Source organism: Sciurus vulgaris (genome assembly GCF_902686455.1).
Source record: "Sciurus vulgaris genome assembly, chromosome: 6".
NCBI classification, from domain to species: Eukaryota; Metazoa; Chordata; class Mammalia; order Rodentia; family Sciuridae; genus Sciurus; species Sciurus vulgaris.
The window spans coordinates 31,433,311-31,446,672 of NC_136466.1; positions in this window are offsets into that span (position 1 = coordinate 31,433,311).

Here is a 13,362-nt window from a genome sequence, read left to right on the forward strand (position 1 = left end):
AGATTATTCATAGAGGCTAATTCTTCAGTCATTTCAGCCTAACATTGCCCCATGAATAAATAACAACTGAGTAGTATTGGTAATATCCATGAACTCATCAAGAGTCAAAAACATATAGATCAATAGAATAAAATTGAATGTCAAGTGATTAAACCCTCATATTTATTTTAAATTGGTCTTTAACAAGGGTTCTGAGACAATTCAACAAACAAACAATAGACTTTTGAACAAATGGTTTGGAAAACTAAAAATCCATATGCTAACGAATGGATTTGGACCCCCGGCTCACAAAATACAAAAATATTTAATTCAAAGAAAACAGCCACAAATCTTCAGGACCTGGATTGGGCCATAATTTAGTAGATATGACACTGAAAATACAAGCTACAAAAGAAAAAAAAAATAGATAAACTGGACTTTATCAACTAAAAACTTCTGTTCTGCAAATGCCACCATCAAGAAAATGAAAAAGTAGAAAACAAGCCAGCTCTTTTACAATGGGCAGAGGATTTCAATAGACATGTCTTTAAAGAAGGGAGATGACTGACCAATAAGCGTATAAAATACTCATTAGCCATCAGGTCAATGCAAATCAAAATAATGAGTTTTTGCTTCACAGTCCCTAGGATGGCTATAATCAAAATGACAGATAATTACAAATGTTGGTAAGATGTGGAGCTATTGGAAAATTTGTAGATTGCCAATGGGAGTGTAAAATGGTACAGATGCTTTGGAAAATAGTCTGTCAGTTCCTGAAAATAAACATATCGGGCTCAAGAGTATAGCTCAGTGGTAGAATCCATGCTTAGCATGAGCAAGTCCCTGGGCTAGATCTCTAACACACACACACACACACCAAAAAAAAAAAAAAAGGCATAGTTACTATATGATCTACAAATACCATTCCTAGGCATATATGTATCTAAGAGAATTCAAAATACATGTTCACACAAAATCTTGTATGAGTGTTTAAAGTAGAATCACTCATAATAGCCAAAAGATAAGGGACAAGCCAGGTACAGTTGCACGTGCCTGTAATCCCGGAGATTTGGGAAGATGAGGCAGGAAGTTGGCAAGTTTGAGGCCAGTCTGGGAAGCTGGGAGACCCTCTCTCAAAATAGAAAAAGCTAGAGATATATAGGTCAGTGGTAGAGCTGTAATAACTCCTGGTTTCAATCCCTGTTACCACAAAAAATAATAAAAAGTTGGTACAACCCTAATGTCTTTCAAGTAAAGATAAGTACAATTGGTATGTTCATATAATAGAATATTATTTGGCAATAAAAATAAATGGAAGGGCTGGGGAGATAGCTCACTTGGTGTGAGTGCTTGTCTCTCGAGCATGAGGCCCTGGGTTCAATCCCCAGCATCGCAAAAACAAAACAAAAAATAAATGGATTACAGGGTTGGGGTTGTGGCTCAGTGGTAGAGTCTAGCATGTGTGAGGCAGTGGGTTTGAGCCTCAACACCACATAAAAATAAATAAAAGGTCAATCAATAGCTAAAAAATTAAAAAATGAATTACTCATACATGCTTCAACATGAATGAAACTTGGAAACACTCTGCTTAGAATCATTCACAATGAATAATATATCTTATTCCACTTATACAAAATGACCACAAAAAACTCTTCTGTACTGACAGAAAGTGGATTAGAATCTGCCTAGGGTTTCTTTTAGGGAGAAGGAAATAGGTACAGAGTTTCTTTGAGGTGATCAGAATGTTTTAAAACTTATTCTGGTGTTTGTTGTACAATGCTGAGTTGTACACTTTAAATGGGCAGATTGTGGGTATGTTAGTTATATCTCAAAAAGCTAGCAACAGAGCATTTGTCTAGCATGTGGGAGGCCCTGGGTTCAATCCCCAGCACCACAAAAAAGAAGAGGAGGAAGAGGAAGAGGAAGAAGAAGAAAAGAATGAAGAGGAAAAATCATGCACTTAAAAAAAGTTATAAAAAATCTGATTAAAAGGACACAGCTTGGGCTGGGGAGATAGCTGAACTGGTAGAGTGCTTGCCTTGTAAATACAAGGCCCTGAGTTCGATCCCCAGTAGGGCAAAAAAAAAAAGGAAATAGCTTGAAATTACTTGCTTTGTTTCTTAATTGAATATTGATCCCAGTGCTCAATGCTAAACAACTGTTTTCCTAAAAGACTAATAATCTTAAATGAGTTGATTTTTCTCTGGCTTTATTTCCTTAGCTGCTGCAATCAAATATGATTTAATCAACCCACATCAGTACATGGCTTTCCTTGCTTGGCTAACAAATGAATCACTTGGAAACTTACTCTGGTAGCAGCCTCTTTTCCATTTCTTATTTTTGTGAAGAAATGCAGCTATGATGGAACATTCATTTAAAATTTTCAATTTCTTTTATGACCTAGCCTCATAAATTACACTCTTTATAACATCCTATTGGTTGCACAAATTGTACCTATTCAATGTGGGAGGGTACTACGCAGGACATGAATCACTGGGTGCATTTTAGAGGCTGCTTACCACAATGCCCTTTGTAGAAAACCAAATCAACAACAATGCAGGTGTAAACATTGACTTTCATTTCTTTTAAAAAAGTTTTTTTGTTGTAATGATTCTAATGTCAACATTATGTAATTTAGGGCTGAGGTTGTAGCTCAGTGGTAGAGTACTTGCCTGGCACACGTGAGGCCCTTTGATGCATCCTCAGCACCACATAAAAATAAATAAAGGTATTGTGTCCATCCACAACTAAAACTATTTTTTAAAGAAAGAAAGAAAAGTAATTTATATTAATTCACACATGGCTCACAGACTCAACTTCCTCCTCCCTCAACTAAAAATCCAAATACACCATTAAGGCAAATGTGAATGTTAATGATTTTGTTATTATTCATTTATTCATTCTTTCAACTATTATCTATTAAGTTTCCATTATGTACCAGGTAGCATTCTAAGCATTCTAGGCCTCAGAGGCAGAAGTGAAAAAATGAAGTCCTTGCCCTCGTAAAATTGGATGTCAATTTCAGTGAACACACACATACACACACCCCATAAACTGTCGGGTATAAATACAAAAAGAAAAAGTCAGGGCAAAGAAATACAATGAGAGCATGAACTAATTTAGATAGGTTAGCAGGAAAAAACATCTCACAGATTCAGTTTGAGCTGAAACCTCAATGAAGTTTTTAAATAAATATTAACTTCAAAACATATAAGCATTCATTTTTTATTATTGCATAACAAATACTCAAAACTTAGTGGTTTAAAATAACAATAACTATATTATCTCTCACAATTCCTGTGAGTCAGGAATTCAGGTGACTTTGCTGGGTAGTTCTGGCTTGGGGTCTCTTAAGAAGTTGTAGTTATTTGAAGGCTTAACTGGGAATGGAGGGTCTGCTTCCAGATGAGTCCCTGACATGACTGACAGGTCAGTGCTGGTTGTTGGTAGGAGAACTCAGTTCCTACCCATGGAGGTCTCTCTAGAAGGCTGTTCACATATCCTTGTGGCATGGAACCTGACTTACCCTGGAGAGTGTATTTCAAGAGACAAGGCAGAGCTATAATGCCTATTATGAGGTCATGAGGTCATACCCTGACACTTTTGTTCCATTTTACTGGTCAGCCCTGATTCAGTGTGAAAAGGGATTACACAAGGGCATATATACCTGGAAGTGAGGAGCACTGGGAAACATGGAAACTGGTATCACAGTCTAGGCCATAATTTTCTTCCTTCCTTCCTTTCTTTCTTTCTTTTTTTTTTTTTTTTAATTTTGATACAGATCTTACCAAGTTGCTGAGGCTGGCCTTGAACTTGTCATACTCCTTCTTTAGCCTCCTGAGTTGCTGGGATTATAGGTGAGCACCACCATGCTCAGTTTATAATCTTCTTTCACACATTTGTAATGATTTTATGTGGGAAGCCATCTTTTTTTTTTTTTTTTTTTTTTAATTTTTTTTTTTTTATTGTAAACAAATGGGATACATGTTGTTTCTCTGTTTGTACATGGCGTAAAGGCATACAATTTGTGTAATCATAAATTTACATAGAGTAATGTTGTTTGATTCATTCTGTTATTTTTTTCCCTTCCCCCCACCGCTCCCACCCCTCTTTACCCTCTATACAGTCCTTCCTTCCTCCATACTTGCCCCCCTCCCTAACCCTAACTCTAACCCTAACACTAACCCTTCCCTCCCCCCCATTATGTGTCATCCTCCACTTATTAGCGATATCATTCGTCCCTTGGCTTTTTGAGATTGGCTTATCTTACTTAGCATGATATTCTCCAATTTCATCCATTTGCTTGCAAATGCCATAATTTTATCATTCTTTATGGCTGAGTAATATTCCATTGTATATATATACCACAGTTTCTTTATCCACTCATCAATTGAAGGGCATCTAGGTTGGTTCCACAGTCTGGCTATTGTGAATTGAGCAGCTATGAACATTGATGTGGCTGTGTCTCTGTAGTATGCTGATTTTAAGTCCTTTGGGTATAGGCCAAGGAGTGGGATAGCTGGGTCAAATGGTGGTTTCATTCCAAGTTTTCTAAGGAATCTCCACACTGCTTTCCAGAGTGGCTGCACTAATTTGCAGCCCCACCAGCAATGTAAGAGTGTACCTTTCTCCCCACATCCTCGCCAACACCTGTTGTTGCTCATATTCTTGATAATCGCCATTCTAATTGGGGTGAGATGGAATCTTAGGGTAGTTTTGATTTGCATTTCTCTTATTACTAGAGATGTTGAACATTTTTCCATATGTTTGTTGATTGCCTGTAGATCTTCTTCTGTGAAGTGTCTATTCATTTCCTTAGCCCATTTGTTGATTGGGTTATTTGTATTCTTCGTGTAGAGTTTTTTGAGTTCTTTATAGATTCTGGAGATTAGCGCTCTATCTGAAGTATGATTGGCAAAGATATTCTCCCACTCTGTAGGCTCTTTCTTCGCATTGCTGATAGTTTCCTTTGCTGAGAGGAAGCTTTTTAGTTTGAATCTATCCCAGTGGTTGATTCTACCTTTTATTTCTTGTGCTATGGGAGTCCTGTTAAGGAAGTCTGATCCTAGACCAACAAGGTGAAGATTTGGACCTACTTTTTCTTCTATAAGATGCAGGGTCTCTGGTCTGATTCCGAGGTCCTTAATCCATTTTGAGTTTAGTTTCGTGCATGGTGAGAGATATGGGTTTAGTTTCATTCTGTTGCATATGGATTTCCAATTCTCCCAGCACCATTTGTTGAAGAGGCTATCTTTTCTCCATTGCATATTTTTGGCACCTTTGTCTAGTATGAGAAAATTGTATTTATTTGGGTTTGTGTCCGTGTCCTCTATTCTGTACCATTGATCTACCTTTCTATTTTGGTACCAATACCATGCCGTTTTTGTTACTATTGCTTTGTAGTAGAGTTGAAGATCTGGTATTGCAATACCCCCTGTTTCACTCTTCCTGCTAAGGATTGCTTTAGCTATTCTGGGTTTCTTATTCTTCCAGATGAATTTCATAATTGCTTGCTCTATTTCTGTAAGGTACGTCATTGGGATTTTAATTGGAATTGCATTGAATTTGTATAGCACTTTAGGTAGTATGGCCATTTTGACAATATTAATTCTTCCTATCCAAGAACATGGAAGATCTTTCCATCTTCTAAGGTGTTCTTTAATTTCTTTCTTTAGTGTTGTATAGTTCTCATTGTAGAGGTCTTTCACCTCTTTTGTGAGATTGATTCCCAAGTATTTTATTTTTTTCGAGGCTATAGTGAATGGGGTAGTTTTCCTAATTTCTCTTTCCGAAGATTCATCACTTATGTATAAAAATGCGTTGGATTTATGGGCATTGATCTTGTAACCTGCTACTTTACTGAATTCACTTATGAGTTCTAAGAGTTTTCTGGTGGAATTTCCAGGTTCCTCTAAATATATAATCATGTCATCAGCGAACAGGGATAGTTTGAGTTCTTCTTTTCCAATTCGTATCCCTTTAATTTCTTTGGTTTGTCTAATTGCTCTGGCCAGAGTCTCAAGAACGATGTTGAATAGAAGTGGTGAAAGAGGGCATCCCTGCCTTGTTCCAGTTTTTAGGGGGAATGCTTTCAGTTTTTCACCATTTAGAATGATATTAGCCGTGGGCTTAGCATAAATGGCCTTTACAATGTTAAGGAATGTTCCCACTATCCCTATTTTTTCTAGTGTTTTGAGCATGAAGGGGTGCTGTATTTTATCAAATGCTTTTTCTGCATCTATTGAAATAATCATGTGATTCTTGACTTTAAGTCTATTAATATGGTGAATTACGTTTATTGATTTCCTGATGTTGAACCAACCTTGCATACCTGGGATGAAGCCCACTTGATCATGGTGCACTATCTTTTTAATATGTTTTTGTATGCGATTTGCTAAAATTTTGTTGAGAATTTTTGCGTCGATGTTCATTAAGGATATTGGTCTGAAATTTTCTTTCCTTGATGAGTCTCTGTCTGGTTTAGGTATCAGTGTGATATTGGCTTCATAGAATGAGTTTGGGAGGGTTCCCTCCTCTTCTATTTTATGGAATACTTTGAGAAGTATTGGAATGAGCTCTTCTTTAAAGGTTTTGTAGAACTCGGCTGAGAACCCATCTGGTCCCGGACTTTTCTTTGTTGGAAGGCTTTTGATGACTTCTTCTATTTCAGTACTTGAAATTGGTTTATTTAAATTGTTTATGTCCTCCTCATTCAGTTTAGGCAATTCATATGTCTCTAGAAACCTGTTGATGTCTTCGAAATTTTCTATTTTGTTGGAGTATAGATTTTCAAAATAGCTTCTAATTATGTTTTGTATTTCAATCCTGTCTGTTGTGATATTTCCTTGTTCATTCCGAATTTTAGTGATTTGGGTTTTCTCTCGTCTTCTCTTTGTTAGTGTGGCTAAAGGTTTATCAATTTTGTTTATTTTTTCGAAGAACCAACTATTTATTTTGTCAATTTTTTGTATTGTTTCTTTTGTTTCAATTTCATTGATTTCAGCTCTGAGTTTAACTATTTCCTGTCTTCTACTACTTTTGGTGTTGGTCTGTTCTTCTTTTTCTAGGGCTTTGAGCTGTAGCGTTAGGTCGTTTATTTGTTGACTTTTACTTCTTTTATTAAATGCGCTCCATGAAATAAATTTCCCTCTAAGTACTGCTTTCATAGTGTCCCAGAGATTTTGATATGATGTTTCTTTGTTCTCATTTACCTCTAAGAATTTTTTAATTTCCTTCCTAATATCTTCTGTTATCCATTCATCATATAATAGCATATTGTTTAATCTCCAGATGTTCGAATAGTTTCTGTGTTTTACTCTTTCATTTATTTCTAACTTCAATCCATTATGATCTGATAGAATACATGCTAGTGTCTCTATCTTCTTGTATTTGCTAACATTAGCTTTGTGGCATAATATATGGTCTATTTTAGAGAAGGATCCATGTGCTGCTGAGAAGAAAGTGTATTCGCTCTTGGTTGGATGGTATATTCTATAAATGTCCGTTAAGTCTAAATTATTGATTGTGTTATTGAGATCTATGGTTTCTTTGTTCAATTTTTGTCTGGAAGATCTGTCCAGTGGTGAGAGAGGCGTGTTAAAATCACCTAGTATTATTGTGTTATGGTCTATTTGGTTTCTGAAATTGAGAAGGATTTGTTTGACATACATGGATGAGCCACTGTTTGGGGCATAGATGTTTATGATTGTTATATCTTGCTGATTTATGCTTCCCTTAAGCAGTATGAAATGACCTTCTTTATCCCTTCTGACTAACTTTGGCTTGAAGTCCACACTATCGGAAATGAGGATGGATACTCCAGCTTTTTTGCTGAGTCCATGCGCATGGTATGTTTTTCCCCATCCTTTCACCTTTAGTCTATGGGTATCTTTTTCTATGAGGTGAGTCTCTTGCAGGCAACATATTGTTGGATCTTTCTTTTTAATCCAATCTGCCAGTCTATGTCTTTTGATTGATGAATTCAGGCCATTAACATTCAGGGTTATTATAGAGATATGATTTGGTTTCCCGGTCATTTGGTTCATTTTTTAAATTTTATTTATTTATTTCTTTGACACAACTTGTTTCCTCCTTTATTTGACAATTCCTTTAGGATAATTCCTCCCTTTGCTGATTTGTTGCTTTGTTTTTCATCTCTTCCTCATGGAATATTTTGCTGAGAATGTTTTGTAATGCTGGCTTTCTTTTTGTAAATTCTTTTAGCTTTTGTTTATCATGGAAGGATTTTATTTCATCGTCAAATTTGAAGGTAAGTTTTGCTGGGTATAAGATTCTTGGTTGGCATCCATTTTCTTTCAGGGCTTGAAAAATGTTGTTCCAGGACCTTCTAGCTTTTAGGGTCTGGATTGAAAAGTCTCCTGATATCCGTATTGGTTTCCCCCTGAATGTAATTTGGTTCTTTTCTCTCACAGCTTTTAAAATTCTGTCTTTATTTTGTATGTTAGGTATTTTCATTACAATGTGCCTTGGTGTGGGTCTGTTGTAATTTTGTGTATTTGGAGTCCTATAAGCCTCTTGAACTTGATTTTCCATTTCATTCTTCAGATTTGGGAAATTTTCTGATATTATTTCATTGAATAAATTGTTCATTCCTTTGGCTTGTTTCTCTAGGCCTTCCTCAATCCCAATAATTCTTAAATTTGGCCTTTTCATGATATCCCATAGTTCTTGTAGATTCTGTTCATGATTTCTTACCATCTTCTCTGTTTGTTCAACTTTGTTTTCAAGGTTAAATATTTTGTCTTCAATGTCTGAGGTTCTGTCTTCCAGGTGTTCTAACCTATTGGATATGCTTTCTATGGAGTTCTTAATTTGGTTTATTGTTTCTTTCATGTCAAGGATTTCTGTTTGGTTTTTTTTCAATATCTCTAACTCTTTATTGAAATGATCTTTTGCTTCCTGTATTTGCTCTTTTAACTGTTGATTGGTGTGATCATTCAATGCTTGCATTTGCTCTTTCATCTCATCGTTTGCTTCTCTGATCATTTTAATTATGTACATTCTGAACTCCTTTTCTGTCATTTCTTCTGCCATGCTGTCATTGGATTTTATTGATGTAACATCTAGATTTGTTTGCAGCATTTTCTTTCCTTGTTTTCTCATATTGTTCAGGTATCAGTTGACCACTGAGATATTGCAGATTTCCTCTATTGACTTACAATGTCCCTGAAGATTTCTATATATATCCCCCCTTAGCCTTCAGTAGGCTGAAGTCTTGGAGGAAGTTGATAATGTGGAGCTCCACAAGGAAGCTGCCTCTCTAGGAGTGGTGGCCTTCAGGTGGGGTATAATCCCTGCTAGTGGGCAGAGGTGCCTCCACTTGTTGACCAATGGTCATCCAAAGGGGACCTAGGCTGCGGGCTGAGGCAAGGCCTGTTTGGGCCTGAGTCTCTAGTTTTACCGTCCTTGTGGGGAAACCTCACCCGGCAGGGAAGACTCACCCGGTGGGGAGGTCTCGCTGGTCAGTACCCTCCTAGAGGTTCCCCTCAATTACAGCTACCGCCTGGGCTGGGCTGCCTTCCTCTGCAAAGTTCTCAGGGGCCCGGCCCTACCTCCTGGGCCTGGGAGCCTCACCCTTCGCAGATGAATCTCCTTAGGCTGCCCCTCCTCGGAGAATATGCCCGCAGGCCTGGAACCTTTGCTCCGCCCTAAGCCTGTCTCTGTGCGGCTCTTCCACCCAGAAGCCTCCTAGATCCTGGGACCCTGCTCTGCCCCTAATTGCCTGGCTATGCGGCCCCTCCTCTGAGCAGCCACCTGGGGCCCCGTACAATCTCTCTGAGTCCCAGAGACCCGCCACACGCCTCTTCCTCCAGACAGCTGCCCAGTATTCCGGTGTGGTCACTAGGAGTCCAAGAAACTCACTGCGTGCCTCCACCTCCCACCAACCACCCGTAGCCCTGGGCAATCAATCACTCCGAGTCGAAGTGACCCTCCCCGTTCCTCCTCCTCCTCCAGATAACCCCCCGAGTGTTCAGGAGTGGTCGCTCTGAGTGGCTCTGAATCCACGTGACCCGCTGCACGGGTCCTATGGGCAACCGCCCGGAGCTCTTGGTGCGGCCACTCAAGACCAAGCGACCCACCACGCTTCCTCTCCAGGCAGCCCCCCTGTGTTCAGGCGCTGTCCCTTTAAGTCCAAACAACTCACCACTCGCCTTCTCCTCTGAGCAGCCGCCTGGAGCGCTAATGCAGTCACTGCGAGTCCAAAGGACCCGCCGTGCTTCTCCTCCTCCTCCGGGCAGGCCCCGGGGTTCAGAAGTGGTCTGAGTCCAAACAGCTCGCCACACAGCCTCTCCTCTGGCAACCGCCTGAAGCTCTGGTGTAGTCACCCCGAATCCAAGCGGCCGCGTTCCTCTTCCTCCTCCTCGTCCTCAGGGCAGGCCCCGGGGTTCAGAAGCGTCGTTCTGAGTCCAAACAGCTTGCTGCGGAGCTTCTCTTCTGGCAACCGCCTGTAGCTCTGGTGCAGTTACTCCGAATCCAAGTGGCCACGCTCCTCCTCCTCCTCCTCAGGGCAGGCCCTGGTGTCCTGAGTCCACACAGCTCTCCTCGCCACTCCTCCCCTGGGCAGCCGCTGGAGCCCCAGTGGTTGCTCCGAGTCCCAGCGCTGTGCCGAGCGGCCTCCTTTTCGGCGCTCCTAGTTGTCCGAGTTCACTGCTCCAGCGTGGGGAGGGGCGTCTCACCGGCAGCTCTACTTCACAAAGTTTCCTGCGTTCCGGGACCACTGTCCCATCCGGGACGCCTCCCCAATGGGAGAGACTCACCCGGCTGCTTTGAGTTGGTCCCAAGTGTCTCAATATCTCCTCTTTTGAATCCTGAGTCCTGGAGCAACATGAAATGCAGCCACCCTCTAGGCCGCCATCTTGAAACCTCTCGGGAAGCCATCTTTATTTAGCAGAATCAGACTATGTCGAGCCATGGGACGCAGAGGCCTGGCTTCTAGGAACTGCCAGGAAGCATGTGGTGCTGCATGGGAGTGGTTCCCTGTCTCCCTTTGGAATTTTCTCCCTAAGAGAATGGCTTCCCTAACTCCATCCTATCCTGTCCATCACAGAAGCTCCCCCCTGGTCCTGGCCCCCTTTACCTGTATGTTATAAATAAAGGAGAGTTGGGTGGGTGGTTGTTGTAAGAGGCCAGAGCTGCTATGACCAGAACGGTCATGTCCCCTCTCATTTGAAAAGAGTATTGGCTCTTGTGTGTTTATTGAGTAAATAAGTTTTTTGGGTATTTGAGTCATATACAGCCAACAGTTAACTCTTTTCTTCTCCACGTAGGACATGGCAGAGAGGACCCCCACAATTTTAAACAATTTACACAGTGGGAACCACTAATAACATTAAAGTCCAATGTTTAAATATTGTTCAGTTTTATTCCTTATCTACATGCACACCCTGTGTACATATTACTTCCTGTTTGAAGTTCATTCCCTTCTGATTAACTATACAAAATAAACACACACACACACACGCACACACACACACACACACACACCACTTAGAAAAGAAAGTACCCTTGGGAAGGATTTATTTATTTGGTACTATGAATTGAACCCAGGAACGCTTTACCACTGATCTACATCTCTAGATCTTTTTATTTTTACTTTCATTTTTTGTTAGAGAAGGAGAAGTTTCTTTGGGACTCATGGTTGCAAAGGTCTTAGTCTACAGATGGCCAACTCCATAATGCTGGTACGAAGGTGAGGCAGAAAATCACAAGGGAAGACATGGTAGAAGAAGGCAACTCAGGACATGGCAACAAGAAAGCAGAGAAAACTGCTCACCAGAGACAAAATAGAAACCACAGGGTCATTCCACTAATGATATACCTCCTTCAGTCGAACTCTACTTGCCTAGAGATACCACCTAGTTAATCCATATCAATGGATTAATACATTGATTAGGTTACAACTCTTATAACCTTTCCCCTCTGAACATATTTGCATGATCTCATACATGACCTTTTGGGGGACAACTCATATATAAACTATAACATTCCGCCTGTGGCCCTCAAAAGCTTATGTCCATCTCACAATGCAAAATGTATTTAGTCCATTTTCAAGAGTTCCCATAGTCATTATAGTTCCAGCATTGCCAAAAGTCCAAATTCAAAATCTCATCTGAGACGCATGGCAAACTCTCTGTGAGAGCCTCTATAAAAATCAAAAAGAAGTCATGTAAGCACAAATACTGGAGGCGGGAGGCGGGAGGCGGGAAGCAGTATTCTGTATTCAGTGGTATAGTCAATTGGTCAAATAGCTGATGTGGCTCGTTTTGGGGCTAGAAAATGGCGATGGGCTAAAGCAAGGGTCTGAGTTTTATAGGTTCCATTTAGGATGGGACAGGAGGGTAGTTCCTGGGGTTCATTATACTTGGGTCAACTGATCCATTAGGGTGGAAGTTCAGGTGCCAGCCAGGTGTGAGTTTCTTTTGTGTTCCTTTTGTGCTCTCCCTGTTTTCCCTTCCTGCCCTCCCTCTGGCTGAGGCCTGGGCTTTTAAATGATAAAAGCTTCAATTTTACCCCAAACTAAGTGGGTGGGAGAACAGCTGCAGTTAGAGGAAATGTTCTGGGACCTATTTTCCATATCCTTCAGGTTACATAAATCCAATATATAATGGCACAAAATAAGTATTCCCATTCCACAAATGAGGTACAGGGGCAGAGAAAGAAGGGATAGGAACAAAGCAAGACTGAAATTCAGCTGGGCAAACAAGTTCTGTAACTCCCTATCCAGCAGCTGGGGCATATGGCTTCATGACATTCTCCCTGAAGGGTATGTGTATCTCTGCCCTATGGCCTTGCTGATTTCAGCTCACATGGCCTCACTCCTGCCTTGTTTCTGTTCAATTCCTGCAGCTTTCATTGGCAGACATTTCATGTTACTAGTGTCTCTTAATCTCAGGGGTCTCCACTGCAGTTTGGGATTCCTTTTCACATCTTCATGCATCACCCTCTCAGGGGCAACCCACAGTGACTCTGACTCTGTTACACTTTGACCTTCCTTTGATATCTTGGTGGAAGTCCCGATAACCCTCTAATTACAACATTATGCATTCCTGAAGAACCAGCACCATAAGGTTGACACCCAAGGTCTGCCTCCATCTGGAGCAGTAGCCAAGTTTCCTGGAACTATGGCTTCAGCAGCCTCTGAGTGCCTGGGCAGCTGAGCAAGGTGAAACAATTTCTAAGGTGTCTCTGGGCAAGTCAGGTGATCCCAGGGTTTCATCTCAAAGGAATTTTTACTTTTTCTCCCTTGAGCCTGAGAGGGTGTGGTTTTGTCAATTCCTATGATGCCCTCAAGTCATCTTTCTTATTGTCTCTGGTTAAAGTTTTTAGTATTTCTTTAGTGTCTGTATTATCTTTAGTAATAGT